Genomic DNA, 21,873 nt, shown 5'->3' on the forward strand with positions numbered 1-21,873 from the left:
GCAATAAAAGCAAAAGTCCGAAATAAGTTCTCGTCTTGCACTGTCTGTGTTTTCTTGACAATGTGTGACACAGGGGTGTCCTCATAAATAAAATCAATAGATTTATTTCAATATTTCAATTCAAAAACTAAAAATAATACAGTATTACAGATTTATTACCTACATAGTGATGCATTTCAAGCATTTTCTCGTATTAATTTAGTTAGTTATGACCGGTAGTTAAAGACAACTCAGTTTCTATAAAAAGTTAAATATTACATAAGCCCTGTAAAGAAAAAGATTTTCAACACAGAAATGTCAGCTACCGAATACCATGTGCATGTACCATACAGTATATATATGCATTTATATTTGTTCAGGCTGCTTTTGCATGAATTACTGCATCAATACAGCCTGTGGCTCTGCTAAAGTGCGAAGGAATATAATTTTAATTTAATTGTGCCCTTCGCCTCATCTGCATTGTTCGTGTTCTGGCCAATCACAGTGATATGACCATAAAACCATGCATTGGTATTATTGGCAGCATGCACAATTGGCAGGTAAAAATGAAGATTTTCATAAACCTCTTCGGCAAAAGGAAAAATTAAGGCCTTTTAAATCTCCTGCTGCACTGTGGACATACCTGGTGCTTTTCTACTGCACTGTTTTCTTCCACCCAACGTCCCATTAGTATACACACAGCACTCTATGGACAGCCAGAATGTTCAACAATAATGTTTTGTGGCTTTACTTGCTTGTGCAAATTACTGTCAGGTGACCAGTCTTCCAAATGAATGTATACGGTATAGGTTTAAAATTTTGATTGGGCTTATGCAATATTAAAATTGTTTTCTGAGAAACTAAACCTGGGCCTTCATTAGCTGTAGGCCGTGTTACTGAAAATTAACAGAAATGAATGCTTAAAATATATCCTCTTGTGTGTCATGAATCTGTACACGGGTTTCCATTTTTCAATCGAGTTACTAAAATAAAATATGTTTTCTATGATGGTCTAATGTATTGAGATGCACCTGTGAAATTAAACTCTTGAGGAAGTATTTATCAGCTTCTAATGTTTGCTTACTCATGCAATACAGATACTCCACTCGGTTAGGATTCTAATAAACTTAAATGCCTTTTATAAAATTCTTAAAAGAGTATCCTAAAAAAAATGGATCATATTTTTTTTCTGACCTCTTGACAGTTAGCTGCAGACATTTTAGTTTAGGCTTCTGGCTTCGCAGACCATGAGGTCACAGGTCCATTTGGTACCCAGGCCCATCGACAAGACGTATGTCCACACCCCTTCCTTCGCCTGTATACACAACGGCTTAAAGAAACAAACTAGACGCTGCATATTGTTTATTTCTCACTGGCTAAGCAATATAGCAACAGAGCTGAGCTTAATAAATCAACTACAATGTAAACACAATCAGGTACTATAGGTTTGTGTTGAAATTTGAGGTACATTTGCAGATGATGTCTATTTCCTCATGTTTAATCTCCTTTTTTTTATTTCGGCTTCTTCTAATGTCTCTGTGATGACTAGACAAGATTTCCCAATATCAGGAATGTCAAGACAAATCTGAATAAACAGCCATTTAGAGTGGAAACACTGTCTTTATTTTTGCTGAGAGAAAGTAATGGGTCACATTAACAATCAATATTTAATTGTAGTAACTGTAAAAAAAAATAATAACTAAAATTTGAAATGTCATCTTGGAAAAAATTGATTGCAGGATAGCTGTTAGTGGCCTGTCCTCTTGTCCATGTCCTCCAGCAACAACATTTGCACTGAATACATTATTTATAACTTGATAAAAATTTGTCTAATTACTTCCGATATAAACTGAATTAATTAAACGGTTGTTCAAAGATTTTTTTTTCTTTTGAACTAACACCCCTTAATACTATAGAAGTATGATGACTCAAGTGAAGCTAGACGTACAATGCTTTCAGGAAACACTGCTGGTGGTATGAGAAATTTCCCTGCCTGTTTTTAGTGTCATCGGGCCTCACTCTGCTGTCTCTGGTTACAAAGGAGGACAACTTCCTCCTCTGACAGCGAGGAGCAGACTGGGTGTGCACAGCCCACCTCCCACGGAGACCCCCAGGGGCACATCCATCACTGAATCTCCTGTGGCTCAAACCTGGAGCCACGCAGCAGGGGCCTCAGGGTCTAGCAGGGCAAAAGGAACGCAGCTTGTGAATGCCTGGGGCAAAGGAGAGAAAGAGAACACTGAAAAAAAAAGCCAAAATAATCTTTTTTTTTTCTTTAAATCCTGCAGAAGCAGGAATTTTACTCATGACTGACGTGACGCTGAAGAATTCAGAACAGGATTTACTCTTCAAACCTGAAACAGTTTGAGTGACACCATGCGGAGGAATTAGGGGGCCACCTTTAACCTAAACAATGACATTTGACTTTGATGAGTTCTAACTGGAATATATTGTTATGTGACAGACAACTATGCTGTCTTCATGAGGTGTTTAGGGCAAGACGACACTGACTGGCCCCTGACAACAGATCCTAAATAGAAGTTAAAATGTGCCCTTTTTTAAAACATTCACTGGAAAAAATGGGACAGATATTTATTTTATATTTATAGTTAAGTAGAGAATTAGGGCACTTAATCAAATACCTACTTCTTTAATCGGACGTTCTCACATGTTCTACCGTTTTTGGTTAGTTACCAAATTACACTTGAAAGACACAATTTAATCTTGTTTTACTTATTAACATCAGGAAACATCAACAAAAATGTGTATTCTTAACCAAAGTTTGGCTAGGCGTCACTCGCAGGTCTTAGATGTTTAAGGGGTTTTCTGCATGCGCAGACCATTTCAAGTCACAAACAAAACATTTCAGTGGGATCAAGTCCTGGGGTTTTGACTTGACCCAGGACTTTCCATTTCTTAGTTCTCAGCTAGTCCTCTGTGGGGTTTTTTTTTACTGCACATTTTCCTCATGCTCCCTCTGTAAAATTACTGGTTGATGCCACGATGTTGAGCTGCTCAGTACATGCTGAAGCAAAGTAGATGCTCAAACCACGGCAATTCCACCTCCAGGCTTCACTGTTGATATGAGGTCCTTGACCCAGACCTTGACCTAGCATTTGGTTTATGCTAAACATCCTCTCTTCTGCTTTCCAGATCATTACATTTTAGATTCATCTATCCAAATTCAGAAGGCTTAGTATGTGTCTCTGTTCACTGTGGAAAACTTTAGTTTGGTCTTCCATCCATCCATCCATCCATTTTCCAAACCGCTTTATCCCTCATGGGGTCGCGGGGGTTGCTGGTGCCTATCTCCAGCGTTCACTGGGCGAGAGGCGGGGTCAGTTTGGTCTTCATGTTCTCTTTCTTTTTGTTGAGAGTAATGGATTTGTCCTTGTATATCCATAATAAAAGTTAAACTTGTGCAATCTCTTTCTTATTTTACAGGCATGCAGTTTCACATCCATTGTAGGAAGAGAATGTGGTTGGTCCTGTAATGACTTTTCAGGGTTTTTGAAGAGTTCTTTCAGCATCTTGTAGTCTTCTTTCAAGGCAAGCTTTCTCAGAAGGCCAAACCAAGGCAGGTTGGCATGTTGTTTTGAATATTCTCCACTTTTTATTATTTTCTGTACAATGGAATGGCTGATTTTGAGACACATTTCACTCCCTTACCAGACATATAGGCCTCTACAGTCTTCTTTAAAAAAAAAAAAGATTTTTCAACCCTTTAGCACTGTTTTATATATATTTTTTAAATCTACACAGAATATGAACCGATGATGGACTCTTTCATTTTGTTTCATCAGAAAACGGTGTTGTCAAAGAAGATGACATCATTATTAAGGCTTTCTCTGCACGAGGCTACGCTTATTCACTGCTTTTCTGCAGAGACTGAAACCCATTATGAGAGTCAGTCACAAAAATTACATTGTATTTGTTTTTGCCCTCATATTGGATTACTATACAAAATTGGATCTAATGACCTCTCTGATTTTGAAATGTACTAGGTTGAACACAAAAAACCCAAATATCAATCTAATTTATGTACATTTCCCAAGCAAAAAAAAAAAAAAAAAGTAGTTTATATTGCTAAAGAAAATTTTCCAGCTCCCCAGTCTCAGATCAGATAGTCTTGCCAACGACAGACTGACCGGGGCGGTGTACAGATCGAATGGGACTGTGACGGGGTGAGCTCCTCACCGAACAGCAGGCGTGCCCTGATGAATGTTTCCGAAGGATCGGAAACAGGACCAATTTTTTCTTTCTTTTTCTCCTCTCTTTTTTGTTGTTGAAGCAAGCCATTCCATGGGCAATTTTCCCAGGACGACCCCATTATTATTCTGTAGAGACGTCTGCCCCCTCTAAACCCTATGGGTGGTCTTTTTGAAGGCAAAAAGGAGAGGAAAAGAAAAGAAAAAGCTAAAAAAAATCTGGTGATACATCCATGGTGACTGGACAGTTGCAAAGTACACAAGAACTATACTACAACTGCAAAATTAATCATATAAAATTGAATTTGCATTCAAAACAAGAGACATCCTTTTTTGTTAACCATCCGTTAACCATCCGTTCTTGCTGAGTTTGTAAACACTTTGTTTTCTGGCATACAGGAACAGTGGGAATTGACTCACACACTCACTTGCTTTCAACTCATCCAATCCATAAAGTTCTTTCCTAAACCAACAAGACACATCCAGAGGAAACTCGTGCTAAATCATTTGGAAAGACAAGCTTACTACAAGCCTGTCTCCATGGAAGCTTTACCCTCAGCTCAAGAACTACTGTGTGAATAAATGGGGTGTAAATAGTGGACACATTTTATATGCCTTGGATTGTATTAATTATTGTCTGCACCTCGCAGACATAACAATAGACACCGATCTTACTTTTGTTTCCCTCTTATGTATTCCCGTCTTGCCACTTTTTTGGATTGTGCTCACCGGTTGAGCGTATTTAGCAGGCAAAACTTGGCCTCACAGCCATTCATCTTACACCAGGCCTGATAGGGACACTGTCCTGTGCCAAGAGGCCAAGGTGGGCCAGCCTGCTAGAAACCTTGGTAAGTTCTGTGCCTTTTGTCTAAGAAAGTGGAAGAAACTTGGCACCGACCCGAGGTCAGCATCACAAAATAATATTACCATAATCCCATTAAGTGTGGCTGAGGCCTCATGGGTTCCAGCTCAGTCTGGGAGGAAAGTAAGTGAGAGCTGGCAGGGGAAGATTTGCACTGAAACCCGCAGTCAATGAATCACTTAGTTATATTATACGTATTACTACTCCAGCACTGGTGATTTCTCTTCCAAATTAGACATTATTAAGTAACATCTTTACCTAAAGCACAGCTGAAGCATCATAATTCTAAAGGAATAAACCTAAAAATCTTCCATTGAGCATAACTGAACCGAAAAGCAAAAGCAAGATGATGGATCAAGTGTTTTTGTCTGTAAGCTGTTTATAATCAAGGTCACTCATCCTTATCTTTATTATTCCTTCAGCTCTGGGAGAAGGGTCCTCTCCAATAATAAGGAGATTTTCCATCCCAGTTTCCTTTTGACTCCAAGAGAAACATTTTGGCTGTCAAACCAACCACAGAAGTTGTGGTTTGACTTTGCTAATTCCCCTCACTGTACCTGGTAAATGTCCACAGAACATATCCTTTTACAGCGTTTACGCCCATTCAGCATTGGGTGTATGAGAGGAGACACATGGACACGTTTTCAGAACTTAGACCAGTCCCGCTGGATCTGAGGGTAAAATAAAAGCCAATTTCTGGTATCATGAGTCATAGAAATGGCTGATTGTCTTACACTATGTAGGTGTAAAGAAGAACTTCTCTCCAGTGGTTCTGGTCATATTTAGTAGAAAGTACTTTTTTGTCTAAATAATTGTAAATTGTTTGGTTGGAGCAGGACTTACAACCGGAATGCCTAAATTAGCCGTACTGGTCCACATCCAGTTCTCACGGTGTGTCCTAAACCTTGAAAATTAACTTTGCCTGTGAGATGAATTCTCGCGGTGTTTGTCCGTTCACAAACGCTAGAATCCATCTTGTATCTCTCAGGCTTCAGCCGTTTGTATCCGAACCAAGAATGGTTTGGGCCAATCATGTTGCAGTATTGAGGTTTAATACGGGACATACCAGTGCAACAAAATAAATAGCGGTTGAGCTCACAGCCAAACCAACACAAACATGGCAGCTCAAGAGGACGCACGCATAGCTACTGCTATCACATCTGTTTTGTAAGAATCCACAACTTCGTCTTTGATAGTAGAACAGCAAGAAGTGCCTTGACTGGCTTACCTTCTTGTAGTTTTTCATAGCAGCTGCGGCTTACGTTTCAATTTGATACCGTGATTGGCTAAAACCAACTCTTGGTAGGCGGGCACTAGGAGTCGCTTCGCCCAATCAGCTCAGAGAGTTCTGATGAAATTCCCTCCTTTCTCCAAACGGATTCAGTGGGATCTGACCCAGATTGATAATGTGCACAATCAGAGTGCTACACTTTATCAATCTGGCTGATCAGGGTACTTGAAAATAGCGTCTGATGGATCAGTGCAAACTTTATTAAACTGTCTACATAAAATGGAATGTAAACAAAACAGAGTTAATTTTCTTTGGATTAAATAAATAAAAATCCAGACTACAAATCTGTTGCCATTTCTTTGTATTGTGAAAATCCATGTTGTGATAATTGACAGTTCTTTTAAATCTTTTACATCAGCACAGTTGGAAAATCTACCTTTTTCTAACTGGGAATTATAGTCAACTCTTCACAATATCTCTTTCTCAGAGATTTTATGAGATAAATACCTTTATTGTCTCAGATCGGGAAATCAAATACTAAAACAAAATTGTATGTTTTACATGGATCCCTGCAACTCCTTTATGTAGGTTTGGATACATTGTTACTTCATTTGCACAAAATGCTGCTAACCAAGTAATGACAGGGACAAGAAAGCCTGAATGTGCAACACCAGTGTTGGGCCCACTTCATTGCCTTCCTGCTCACTTCAGGACAGATTTTAAGATTTATTAATTGTAAATCTTAAACTGTAAAGCTGTACAAAGGACAGCCCCTGTTTATTTAAAGGACATCTTTCATCAACATGCTGCAACATTACTGTCGAGATGTTCTAAACACATGTTGGTGGATATCCCATGAACCGACAGCAGATAAAGTCAGCTCAAACATTAAAAGAACTCCCATCATGATGAAGTGCTTTGAAAGGCTGGTAAAGGAACACATCGTCTCCAGTCTCCCCCAACATTCGAACCGTTCAAGTTTGCCTACCGACGGAACCGCTCCACCGAGGACACCATCTCCTCTGCTCTTCACCTGAGCCTGACACACCTGGAGGAGAAGAACACGCACGTGCGGATGCTGTTCCTGGACTTCAGTTCAGCGTTCAACACCATCATCCCACAGCATCTGGTGGAAAAACTGGAACATCTGGGCTTCAGCACACCCCTTCGCAACTGGCTGCTAGCTAGACTTTCTCACCAACAGACCTCAGTCGGTCCGGGTTGGACAGAACACCTCTGATGTCATCACCCTCAGCACGGGCTCCCCTCAGGACTGTGTCCTGAGCCCCCTGCTGTTCACCCTGATGACTCATGACTGCGTCCCCAGGTTCACCACCAATCACATCGTGAAGTTTGCAGATGACACAACGGAGGTGGGCTTGATCAGAGATGACAGCATTCAGGATTACAGAGAGGAGGTGGAGCAGCTGGTGGGCTGGTGCAGAGAAAACAGCCTGATCCTGAACGTGGAGAAGATGAAGGAGATCATCGTCGACTTCAGGAAGAAGTCCACGCTCCACTGCTCATCAACAGCTCAGCTGTGGAGGTGACCAGCAGGACCAAGTTCCTGGGGGTGCACATCACAGACAACCTCAGCTGGTCTGTGAAAACCACATCACTGGTGAAGAGGGCACAGAAGCGCTTGTACTTCCTGCGAAGGATGAGGAGAGCCCACCTGCCCCCGCCCATCGTCACGACTTTCTACAGAAGCACCATAGAGAGCATTCTGACCAGCTATCTGTGTGGTGTGGAGGTTGCAGTGCTTCCGACTGGAAGAACGTAAGGAGACTGGTAAGAACAGCAGAAGGGATCATCGGGGCTCCTCTTCCCTCCATAAAAGACATTTCATCTCAGCGCTGTGTGTCCCGAGCCCGTAACATCATCAGGGACCCCTCAAACCCCCACCATGGACTGTTCTCCCTGCTGCCCTCTAGGAAGAGGTTCTGTAGCATCCGCTGCAGGTCCACCAGGTTCTGCAAAAGCTTTTTCCCTCTTGCCATTAGACTGTTGAACTGCTGAACTATAAACTATAAATTCTGCACAACATTTGCATATTTACATATTTGCATCACTGCGTCTCTATCTAGCATTGCAAATGATGCCAAACTCTTAGTTTCTAAATGCATTCTTGCACAAATGCAAGAACGAAATTTCATTCTGTACGCACTCTGTGCATACAAAATGACAAATAAAGTTGTCTAAGTCTAAGTCTAAGTTAAAAACGTCAGTAAAGTCAATCAATTTTCATTGGCTTGAATTTCTATGGTGGATTGAAATCCACATGCAAATTTGTTGTATTTATTTTTACCTTTCTAGAACTTTTAAATGTACTTTATCTTTACTTTCTGAATGTTATGTTGCTTTTACTCTCACTTTGTTGTGCAGTGTTTAGTCCAGCTTGTGTGGTTTCAAATACGTAAGCTGATATTGAAACTGAACTGATTAACTTAATTTCTAGGAAACTGTCTATTTTTATTCTTTCCTGGACAGCATCATAGAAAATAAATGCAAACTAAGGCTTTTTGACAAATAAAGAACATTCTTCTAACAGATTTGAATATCTCAACAAAATTAAAGCAACTTACACATGAGATGCAAATGTTTGTAAATGTGCCTTTTCTGAACCACATATCCTTGAGTTGACAGTCCTTGCAATGACTGATTATTAATAGCAGCTCAGTGGCCACTTCTTTGCTTAAAGGGCCCAGTTTCTCAAACATCCCACCGCTGTGTTTGTCCATTCCATCGAGGGGACAACCAATAAGGCCTGATCCCTTGTCTAAATAAGTTAATACCTGAACCAACATGTAAAAGTAAAGTTCAGGGCTACATTCAGATTCCTGAGAAATGTGCAGTACCTAACCTAGCAGTACACCGGTTAATTACACTCACACAGCATGACTGTTTTCCACAGAGAACTAAGCAATATCTACATATATATATATATATATATATATATATATATATATATATATATATATATATATATATATATATATATATATATATATATATATTCTACAACCGCATTGTTTGCTCTGTTGAATTCTGTATATATATATATATATATATATATATATATATATATATATATATATATACATGTCCTAATCTAAATAGGCCGGGTGTGTCCATTTTGCGTTAATAAATAGCTGTTGAAATGCATTTCAAGAAGAGATGCTAAGAAGAAAGTGTCTTGTGATTTCCTCTTCATGCTTTATATCTGGCATGCCAGTTGGGTCTTAAAAATTTAATAAAATTACTTATTTGCAAAGCTTTGACTTAGTTTTGTCCAAAAGTTATGAGAGAAATGTTGAAGTATGTATTCAATCACAAGATCCCTGGGGAGAAGTAAAGTTATACTATGATTTTTTTCACATTTGTGTATTTGTGGTCAGATGAAATGAAATGCATAACTTAATGATCTAAAAGAGGCCTAATGTATATTTTATATATGTATTTATGTATGTATGTATTTCTCCATGTGAAATTTAATGTATATTTTCTACCCCTGAAAAATCATCAGTTTGGACCTCATTGTGGTCAGAAAGCAACACTTCATAAACAGGTAAAAAGGACTTCACCTTTCCGGTTTTAGTTGAGCCAAGTACTTCCTTCTCCATATGCTCTTGTGAGTGTATTTTATTGTTTATTTCTTGGTTTATTTTTTTTTCCAGTTCTTAAAATAAATCTGTCATTAATTAAGAGAGTTTTAATTTAAGCAAAAAAAAAATGTCCCTTTTCTTTATATTCATAGACATAGAAAATGGCAGAGGCAGCAACTAGGGTGGGGTGGTATGTTTGTGTGTGTACACATACTGAGATCTTTGAGATCTGTAACATGTTAAACACACATAATAACCTAACTACTTAACTGGTGCAAAACGTAGAGGAAAACAAATGCTGACCTCCTTTGTTGTGCCTCCGTTAGACTATGAGCAGAGGAAATTGACCAATACGTCTGGGAAAAGAGACAATGGGGAAAAAATGGAGAAATGGGTGCTATTTAAGTGTCTTGTTAATGTAGACTAGATGAAGAAGAAACTTGACTCTCTTTAAAGTAGGGTCACACCATGGGAAATAAACCTACATTAAACCTACAAGAGAAAATATTTGCAAGAAATACATTTTTCTCAATTGTCGTCCATAGCTGATAGAGTTTGAAGAACAACCCCAATGTTGTTCCGGGGCTTTAGAAGCCTGTTGGCATTGGAAAATATGTGAGGTGTGCTTCCTAACCCTGGGAAAAACCAAGCACTCTCCTGATTTATGATAGCTTGAAAACTTCCAAATTCTCTCCCAGACGTGTCAACAAACATCACAGCGCAGGTCCAGTTATGCGTGTGCTCAGGAGCTCAGATCCAACGAGTGGTGTTCGACACCTTGTTAAGGTTTTCCTCTTGTTCCTGTGTGCTCTCATTCCCTACGCACCTCTTCCCCATGTGGCCTTTTGCACTTTAGGCGCTGACCCTAAAACCCTGAAGATCACTTGAAGGAGCCCCTAACCACCCCAGCAATCTGGTAACATTTGGTCTACAGATTCTTTTCTCAAAGGCCATTCCCATGAAGCTTAACCTGACATCGTCCTTTATTTTAAGTTAGCTGAACAAATTTTCAGCAACATCATTAACTTTAATATTAGTCATGCTACACAAACTACTTACAAGAAAAAAACACAAAACAGTAGTTTTTCTTTATAAACATAAAAGCATCAAATATTTCTAAAGGAAGGTTCTGTTAAAAGGTTGTAAGACTTTAATATCGTGACTGCAGTAGATGTCTGTCTTGGTATTCTCATTTGGTTTCACTCAGATTATTAGGACTCATATGCTAACCTAATGGCTAGTCAAAGAAAGACAGAGAGCAAAATGGACCTCTAAAATATTAACTGCATAGCAGTTAATGCAGACACTTGGGATGTCCTTATGCAGTTACAAGTATCAGTTGAAGGTCGCAATCGCTGCATCTTCAAATAATCAGTATTTGGGAGCCCTTGAAGGAACTCAGACCATGATTCCTGTTGTTGGTCTACTGTCTGTAGTTTTGTATGCAGCATACCCAGCCAGATGCCTAGCCACCTTTAATGTGGACAACTTTTTTTTATCGAATCATGGCCTATTTTTTTGTACACCGCTTTCAAAACTGAGTAGATGATGGAAATTATTTTGATGATTTAACATGGGCATATTAATTAAAGTCACCACCCTTCACAATAAGATTTACAATGAGAAAAATAAAGGGACTGCAGCTTCTTCCTGTCTATCTATGTCATGTGACAGACAGCAGATTCAGTCTGACATTTGTCATGTACTAACTTTCTGACAGAGATAACTTTTTTCTGTAAGTTTTGTTTACGTACCCTTAGCTTGACCACAATGAAATATCAACGAGTCTTTACCTTTTCAGGAAAGTATTGAGTGTAAATATTGTTCCCAACAAGCTGTGAGTTTATTTATAATTGTAGTTGTATGTGTCTAATCAGATATATATTCAGAAAGATATGGAACTTTATGTGTTTCGACAAATTGTCAGAACGTTATAATAGATTTTAGACCCAAATGAACACAAGTTGGATCTGTATAATATTGTGGTTTCCTGAAAAAACTCTGATTGGGAGAAAATAGATGTTGCTGTTAGGAAAAGGGAGAACAGGATGCAGACACTGCAACATCAGGAACATCAATAGCGAGCAAGTTGTAATACTAATGAAACACTAACAAATGAAACACTGAAATAAACCACTCATTAACAAATAAATACCATCGGACTCAATTAGACCTGTTTTTAACTATTTCAAAAGGATGTATTGGGAATCAGGTGTTCTCTATATAGCGGACCTAGACCACTCAGTCAGCTGACAGCTGGCGAGGCGAGCTGGCTGTTAGAGCAGAAGGAATCTCTGAAAAATATCGCCGCACTTTTCCAACTAAGCAATATCTTGCTAAATCGAGCAGGTATTTGGATTTTACACAGCGACATTCTCACCTAAACCCTTAAGACATGTTAAAGTTTATTATGAGTCACAGAAAGTGTATTACAACTAATTGTAATCACATATTTTGCTGCTCTCTTCCGGCATTGTCACGGCCATTTGAAAATTCTGCTTCTACTCCTTCCCTAAACAATCCCAGGGTAATCTGGAAGTTCTACCTCCAGACCAGGACCTTTTATCTGGAAAAGTGTAGACCCAGGAACTTGAACATACTTTGTTAAATCTGTGTCAAAACCCTGGGTAATGGCTGAAAGAAAGTCCCTGCAATGCAAAGGGGGCATTCCCAACAGTGGAATGCTCTCCCTTTACAGATCAGACAAGTTGACTCACTTCCTGTTTTTTAAATATTCTCTCAAAGATTTTTTTTTTCCTCGTTGCCGTTTTACTCATCTTGAGCTGTTGGCGTTTATTGTTGTCATTGTTTTATGGCCTTAACTGTTTTGTTACTTTGACTGGTTATTTGGTTTTGTTTCTTTTGGAATTGTATGTGTCCATATGACCGTTATCAAATTATCCAGACTGGTATCTGAGACAAAAAATATGATCAGATTCATGATTATGAAAGGAAACGAAAATAGAAGGTGATGCACTACAAAGTAGCAATGCGTTTGCATAAACTGCTTTCATCCATTTTCAGACTGGACTTGTTTTAAGACCCTTCTAAAACTATCTGCAGTTTCAGTCAGCTGATGTGGATCTATGCCAAATGAAGATGTGATTTAAGCTATCTGTAGCAGATGGGATGTCCCAAGCTTTTAACCTTTTTAGTAAACTCCACTTTTAAAGTCCTTATTCATTCTGAAAGTCATCCTAAAGTTAAGCTGGCTTTTACCCTATGCTCAGTTTGTAATGTGTTTCTGAAGAGGTGTGTCTTTGCGTCTAATCAGCCAAAGTACCACACAATACCATGAGAACAGACTCTCCTGTAAGTTCCAAGAATGCACTGTTGCATATCAATGACCTCCATCAACAGGGAGACACATAGAGAAAGACAACAAAAAGAGAGGATAAAAGGGCCCCTGCCCAACTAAAGGAACACAAACAAACAGTACAAACACACACACACACACAGTCCAGGCAAGTCTGTGAAATATGACAGGCCCTCAGTGAAGAAGGTGGGGGTGAAGGGAAGCCATATTGTAACAATCTGATTCTGTGGTCATTAATCGTATCCTGCTGTTCCAGCCTCCCCGACCGTGTGCTCTGAGCGTATGTCAAACACATTTCCCCTCTCTCGGTGGGCGCACTCCCAGCCAGCTTTAATGCTGCACAAAAACACGGACCCTGAGAGCTCCTGAAGGCAGACAGGCAGGATAATCTCCCTTTTGGACTCTAACGCCAAGCCCAGAGCCAGCCGTAAAGACACAGAGAGAGAAAGAGGCAAATGGGAAATGTCCTTTACCCTGGACATAATGTTGAAACTCTGTGTCTCTTAGAGACTAACTTGACCAACTATGGATTAAATAAAATATATCCACACACATTATTTGTACCCTCATTAAATATGTATTATTGTCTTTATGTCTTTCCAGAAATTGGTTCTAAACAAAGGTACTAAGAAATTATCTTAAATATCCATCATGTGTATGATAGACTTAAACGGTGAATTCAAAGAGCAATTTGGTGTAATCCCCAATTGCAAATAAAAGCAAAAGCAACCCTTTTTGAAATGAATGATTTGTATAACTGATGAGTGTTCTAAACAGCAATCTGAAAATGTATTGACTGACAAACAGCCAGGCGGTCAAGGGTGTTTGGCAACTATAAAGCGGTTGTCTCATTCTTCCTTTTTACCCATCTTTTCATCAATACTGCTTGCTGTGCTCCCTTGCTTCCCCTCCTGCTGTGAGCTGCCTCATTAGGGAAGTGATGATGTAACCCCTCTGCTTCATCAAGCGCTGCCATTTGTCATTATGACTGACAAGTTCTGAGCCGGGCCAACTTACAGGGAAATAAATCTCCCATTGGCTCAGCTGCTTTGCAATCAGTTTTAGCCATTATCAAAACTATCTCTCATTTATATTTTTAATCATTCTTAAGCACATGTAGAAAAAAAAATATGATAGCTGCTCCGTATTTGACATTGCCCAGTATTAGTATCACGAAAACTTAATGTGACAGTCAGACAAGTACTTCCTTTTATTATTTTAGTTGGGTCTGTAAATGTCTAAGAAAATAATTTAAGAAACCTAGGTCTATTGGCTGAAACTTGAGAGATCTCTTGACTTGAAAAGGGGTCTCCAGAGTAATGGAAAATCATTCTGACAAACCCATCAATCACAGCACAGGAGAAGTATTTTTTAACTAACAGGCTGCTCCAAGATCTTGACAAGATAATAGATTGCAAAGCTGTCATGACACTTCACTGAAGAGATGTATTGATTCTAAATCAAACTTTCAAGACTTGCAGTTCCTTTATATATTGGCATCACTAAGGTTGCCATTAGGATAGGTTTTCTTGTGCCAGCACAAGCCTTTTTGTCTCTCCAGAACTTTTTTCACATGGAGCAATCATATGTATTATGGAGGTTTCTATAGCACAAGAGCACTTTTCAGGTAGTCAAATGAATTTGTCCATGGTTAAGGAATAAGTGTATAGAGCTGAAGATGTCTTGACAGAACCCTTGACCTCTAGGTTTTTATTTGGATGGGTGCCCATCAGTTGAGACAGAAGGGGGGTGATTGATTGGGTCTCCGTTAGCGAGCTCAGCTGGACATCCTGAAGAGATCTCCCCATCCATCAGATTGTCCAGACCCAAATTGAGCTGCTTCCAGATGGGCAGCATTGTTCGTGGCCCACCCTTGAAGACATCTGTAGGACCCCACCAGATCCAAAATGTTACTCACAGCCAGCAATGGACCACTCACAACCTCAGCACTTCTGCATCTCTTTCATATTTAAGCGATACCATAAAACAGTTAGTATTTACAAAATCAACAGCCATCAGTTTGATTGTAAGCCATGACTCAGCAATCAGCAACAAGATAAGAGGTTGCGGTGATTGCACTCTGGCAGTGATCACTGTTGTCTAGTCTCTAGTGAGGCGTAACATAGAGACTTAATTGTGTTGCCAGGCCTAATTGCATGGACAGAAAAGGGGGTAATGAGTTAATACCAGGCAAGTCACCCATGATGAGAAAAAGCAATTCCTCCACACATTAATTACAGTACTGTTATACTTGGTCCAAAGCTTTAAGCTTTGAAGCAAGCAAGAAGAATTTCTTTCTATTGATCAGTCTGAGTGTAGAAATTTTGACTGATATTTTGACAGGACAAATTTCCATTTTTGAACATTTTACCAGACGTTGCCTGACAGCACAAACTCAGTTATGGTAAAACTGTGGATGGACACCTATATTGTTCAAACTCCAGTTTAAGCTGTCTATGATGCTCAGACTTACCAAGTGTTACTACAAAAACTAATGAACAGTTTGCTCTGTCAGATTTGTTATCAGCACTCTAGAAGATATTTGGAAATGCAGAAACTTTAAAATAGTTGTAGCACATTACTGTGTGCCATTTTGAAAAGCAAAGGACACAATACCAGATTTTTAAGATGAAGCCTGTGGGCAAGTGTCTTTGAAAGGCTTTGTTAAAAAATAGAAACAGTTAGAATCAATAATCTTTATTGTCATTATGTGTAACCATAAACACATTTTTGATGAGACAGACACCGACTCATAATGTATACAGATTACACTTAACACGCAGACACAAGAAGACATAATCTTTCCAAACCCTTTTTTTTATTCCTGGAATTGATTTTATGCTTAATATCACACAGTTTACAGTTAAAATCTTATAGCAGATAACTCTCTTCGTGTTTTGTTTGCCATAAATCCATTTTAGCTTGTCCCAACTGCTAAAATTAAAAGCTGCAATGAAAGCGACCAAGTCCAAATCAGACATCTGTAGATTCTAAACAACTGTAACTTACACAATATAAGAGGGTTAGACACAAATGTTATTTTATGAACTTTTAAACTCAGAAACTGATGATAATATACAAAGAACATGGATATTGGAGGTGCATAGTCACAAATGATTTTTCTGAGCAGAACATGTACCAAAAAGTGTTCCTGTTTTCCATCTTAACATATGTGGCATAGGTCTAAACTTGACGAAGGAGGGGGATTTTCTTCAGTCATCATGCCCCTAAAGTATAGACTTTTGATGTACACCTTACTTCAAAATTGGGTATTAGATCAAGGGCGTGATATTCATAATGTGAAATTTCTCTTTTCAGTGTTCCTTCAGTGCCCTGTTTGGTCAGCTAAAGTTAGACAAAACTATCCGAAAGCAGGTCATGCTGTCAGTTTAACTTTCATTTTCAAGCATCTGGCATTCTGTGGAGAGTGAGTGAGTCTTTATCACTACAGAGAGAGCATTCTGATAGTGCCCTTATATTTAGGATTCAGTTGTGTAAAGACTTTAATCTAAAGGTAGTGGCCTATATGAACAATATGGTTGCAGACTACAGCTTTGGAATGTTTTTGATGTCCAAAAGATCCTTGGTGGTCTAGCTTAGATAATGTTGATACTATATACGCTACTATGTTAAAAGCTTACTAAGGCAAGGCTGGTGCATTATTAACCTAAAGCAGCGCACGCTTTTGAAATAGGGACGACCGACATTAATGTGATGGGATTATAGAATGGAACATGAAAAGCATTTCAGGTCGGAGTGCCTACCTGAAAGAAAACTAAGACAATGTAATAAAGAAACATGGACATCAGCTTTACTTATATTGTTATATTATTGTTTTACTATTACCACCTTCCCATTCATACCAGAAAGCAAGGCATTATTTATCCTGACCGTGGAAGAGTGTACCCGATATTTATTCTTGCAGAGTTGCTTAGGGGGTGTTGGGAGTATACTTCTCCAGTCAACATATGTTTTGCGGATCTGGAGAAGGCTTAGGTCTGTAAGGTATTTTATAGGGGAGTGCTGGGGAAGTATAGAGTATCTGGGTGGCTCTAAGGGCTGTACAGTGCTTATATGCCAACAGCAAGAGAGGGGCAGTGTCTGCCTTTTTGGGAAAAGGTCTAGCCTTTTCCAAGTGCGCACTGGTCTCTGCCAGGGCTGCCCCTTGTCACCGATCCTATTTGGGAGATTTGTGGACAGGACCTCAAGACTTAGTCTTGGAGAGGAAGGTTTCTGTGTATAACCTTCAACAAAACTTAAAGGTATATAGCCATGTAATATGCTTATAAGGAAGACCAAAAAGTCTTTGATCAAGATAAAATAAGGTTATATACACCAAGCCTCCATCTAGATAGTGTTTTGATAGTCCTTTTTGAGCCAAAAAAATAATTTGCTCTTGGGCGCGATTAACAAATATAAACATACGTGGCAACATCTAGCAACAGTATCGCAGGACTATCATAATACCAGTTTCTTTAATTGATAAATCAATTGTAAATAATGCTGGACCAAGCCTGACCCTTTGCAATGCCTGGCAATACAATGGCATCAAAATAATAACTAATTGGGCGCGTTCGTGGCGCAGCGGGTAGCGCGACCCATGTACGAGGCCTTAGTCCTCGACGCGGTCGACTCGGGTTCAAATCCGACCCGCAGTCCTTTGCCGCATGTCTCTCCCCCTCTTCCACCCCCCTTCCTGTCAGCCTACTGTCATAAAAAGCGAGCCACTAGAGCTGCGAAAAAGCCCCAAAAAAATAAAAAATAACAACTAATATGCCAGCAGGACGTGATAATGTTTCATAAAAGCTTTGTATGCAACCAGAGTGAGCTACTTATGTATAAACTAAAAAAAGTCAAATAATGTGATTATGCACCTTTAAGTTCACCAAGCTACCTATTTAACATACAATACCATTAGTATTCAGTAGTGGCTTGGTTTATATGTAGTTGGCTGTAATATGCAGTATATCTATGAGGGATGACACAAAATGTCTTGATGGATAGATACTTGGAGCAATCACGTTTTTGGCGGAGTTATGAGTAGATTTAATGTTTTGTTCCTGCTCAAACAACAAAAAATGTGTTACTGTCAAAAGATTGTCTGGACTGCATCTTAATTATCTTGTATCCATGCCAGCAAGTGTGAGAAAACATTTTTAGTGGAGGTCTTGATATTTTAGCCAAAATTTGTATTACCCAGAGACCAATCCAAGGAGGCCAAAAGCTTCAGTAAATAAGTTTAAGAATTGTTTCCCAGGCTGCACATCATGTTGACAGATTTGAATGGATTTTCTCTAACAGGCTTTTCAGGTGAAGAGGAATGTGTTGATATTTTGGGGGATAGTTGGAGATGTATAGCCCCATTATGACAGACTTCATACTGGTTTCTGTGTGATGATGTCTTCCATATGGACTTGGGAAAAGCTAGTTTACACGAGCTGATCCTCAAAATGTGTCCCTAGATTTGTTCTCTGGCACTGCAGCCCGGGAGCAAAGCAAACGAAAGGCCCTTGGCCAATAAGGACACCCCCTGCATAGGATCCATTACGGCAGGCTACACAGTAACACCAAGCATAGCAGCAACCTTCCAAAAACATGAGCTTAAACATCCACAAAGCACTGCACCTATCATATTTTCATAATTGTTGAAGGCTCCAAGAGTCAAGGCCAAGTCAACAGATTTTGCCTGGCAACACATGAAGAGGCCCACTTGTGTGAAATGTATGTCAGCAGCCTTTTATCCATGTTTTGCTCCACAAAATTGAAGAAAATATCAAGGTGTCATCTTAGAGAATCTGAGCTTCTTTGTTAACTTTGGAGTGGAAAAGGTGTCAAATAGTTTTAATGATGTGGTATAAAGCCTGCTAAGATTCCTTGCCAAACTAAATATTGGCTATAGGACTAAAAAGCGGTTCCAATCAAGTTCTTACACTGAAAGATGTGTGAAACATTGGACAAATTGGCTTTTTAGGATATTTCAGATTGAAAATATGCTTAGAAAGATGCAATTAAACGATTCAGAAATGTTTATGAAAGATTTATCTTTGCCAAAAAATATCTGCACACTTACAATTTCACAAGACATTTTGCTTGATATTGATTGGGAGGCCAAGGTGACAGAATGACACCAGTCATCTGACAATTGGTCTAAAAATTCAAAGTATGGGCCTGATAGGCAATATAAAACAACAGAGAAGAGGTTTTTGTGCTTTGCAATTTGGATTAGATAATAAGTCAACAAAGGTGACTAAAAAACAGCTTCTGCTCTTGCTTCTCGCACAGTAGTTTGAGGATTGTGCACGTTTATACCAAAAGAAAAAAATGAAATAGCCGACAACAATCAAGCTTTTTGCCTTATCTGCATGAAAGCCTTAATCCCTTGAAATCAGGTTTTCCTTGTAAAACATCATTCTACCTTCGGATTATAAAACATCCTGTTTGGAAAAAGCAGGGTCATCTATACAGTATTGTAAAAATAATGAGTTCCTCTGTAATGAAAACATTATAGTACACTAGTATCTTCACTCTAACTGGAGCACATCTCTCAGTCTTTCCTGCCTGCATTCATGCAACATCAATGATGGTGGAAAACAGCCTCTTCTGTGTTGACTCAGAGTTGGAAATAAGTAAGAACTCAGGCATCATCTCGGTGGGGATCAGCAGCACCCTGTTAACAACACTGAGCCATTGGAATTCTTAAAGTGTTTTATATTTAAGGACAATAAAAAAGCAGTGTGTGCACACAAACATTTGCAATCTGTGGTTGCTTTACATTACTGGGGATGTGTGGTGGGATGTGTTTTTCATTCCATTGGAGGGAGCTCTTTCACCCCTTCCACCTGCCCCCTGCATCCCAGAATCTTTTTTTTTTTCACTTCCTGCCCTCCCTTTCCATCCCCATCTTGTCACACATCATTGCCTCACTAAACACTGACAATTGCTGACAAATGGACTTTGCTGCTTGCTGTGCATCATCTACCCCAGGAGACAGTGACAGGCTCTGGGCAATGAGGAGGAGAGCAAAATGAGGAAGAGAGAGAGGACTCACAGCCTCAGGGCACCTGGCACAGGTGGCTAAAAAATCAATAGAGATCTGGCTTCTTATTGGACATGACAGCGCTAGAGCAGTGAAGTGTGAAGTTTTGACAGAAAAGCAAGGATCCGCTCATAAAGCCTTCACATATAACAGAGAGGTATTCATAAAGAGGTGGCATGTGAACATTTAGATTTTCCAAATTGCTCTGACTCATGCCAATAATTTATGATGTACAGTCCATTGCAAAGGTCCCCATACCCCTCGATTGTTTTCATATTTTTTCATGTCAGAATGATAATTGTCAATGCAGTTTTTCAAATCTTGTTTGACAGACCAACACAAAGTAGCACATCACTGTGAGGCTACGATATTTTACAAAATTAAAATCTGAAAACTGTTGTATGCATTTGTATTTAGCCCTCATGGCGCAATACTGTATAAAACAACCCTTGGCTACAAAGTATTTTAGGATGTCTCTACCAGCTTTCACACAAACGTTTCTTTTTTGGAGAATAGGTCAAGTGCAGTAAGATTGAAGAGAGAGTGTCATCAAAACTTCAATAATTAAGTTTTGCTGCAAGTTCTTCCTGGGATTGTGGTCTGTGTATTGACTGAACCATTCTAAAACACCAAATATGCTTTGATCTATATAGTTATAGCCCTATCTGTACGCTTAGAGTAATTATCCAGTTGGAAGATTAACTTTTGCATCAGGATTGCTATTTGTCATGCCCTCCATAAATCTAAATTGAGGATTACTCAAGTCTTTTGCACTGCATTTTACCTTCATCCAGCTTCATCTTAACTTCGGCCAGTACCCTTGTTTCTACTCTAAAAAGTCTGATGATAATATACATCAGACTTATATATACATCATACATCAGCCTGCATGATCCCGCTACCACCATGTTTCACTAAGGAGAACAGCGTGTTCATGGTGATGTGCAATTCCCTGTCATTTGTAGTCATTTTCCTGTAAGCTAAAATAGTGTTCCTACATGGTTTGTGGTAAGCTGCCAAGACTTTTTTCTGACCTTTCAACAACAGACACTCCCAATACAACTAAGATTTGTGGAAGGCACGACAAATGATTGCGTCAACCGAATGTCCCACCTGAGCTCTGGATTACTGCCGCTCCCCCAGTGTGACCAAGGATATCCTGGCTACTTCCCTGATATGTTATCTCTTTGTCAAACAGTTTAGATGGATAGTCATGTATTGCAAAGTTTGCAGTTGTGTCAAACTCTTTTTCATTTTCAGAAGATTCGACTAAACAGTTCTCCATATAATTTTCAAAGCCTGACATACTCAATCATTTTATGATTTCCATCTGATTTAAAATTCTCCACAGGTCTGACTTGTCTGGTGTGTTCCTGGGTCTTTATGATGTTTGTTCATTAATTAGGTAATTTCTAAGGCATCAGCCTGTACTGGACTGTGACAGAGTAAGGGAAAAATGTACACCATACCTTTCAAAATGAATTTAGCTAAAATGGGAATGTTTTTGTCGGTCTATCACATAAAATCCCAAGAATGATTTATGTTTTTTATATGGACAAAATGTTGAACTGGTTAAGGGTTATCAATATTTTTTCAGAGTGTATTAGTGGAAATTACATCAATCAGGAAATAAAGA

The sequence above is a fragment of the Fundulus heteroclitus genome, chromosome 16, assembly GCF_011125445.2.
Source record: "Fundulus heteroclitus isolate FHET01 chromosome 16, MU-UCD_Fhet_4.1, whole genome shotgun sequence".
NCBI lineage: Eukaryota > Metazoa > Chordata > Actinopteri > Cyprinodontiformes > Fundulidae > Fundulus > Fundulus heteroclitus.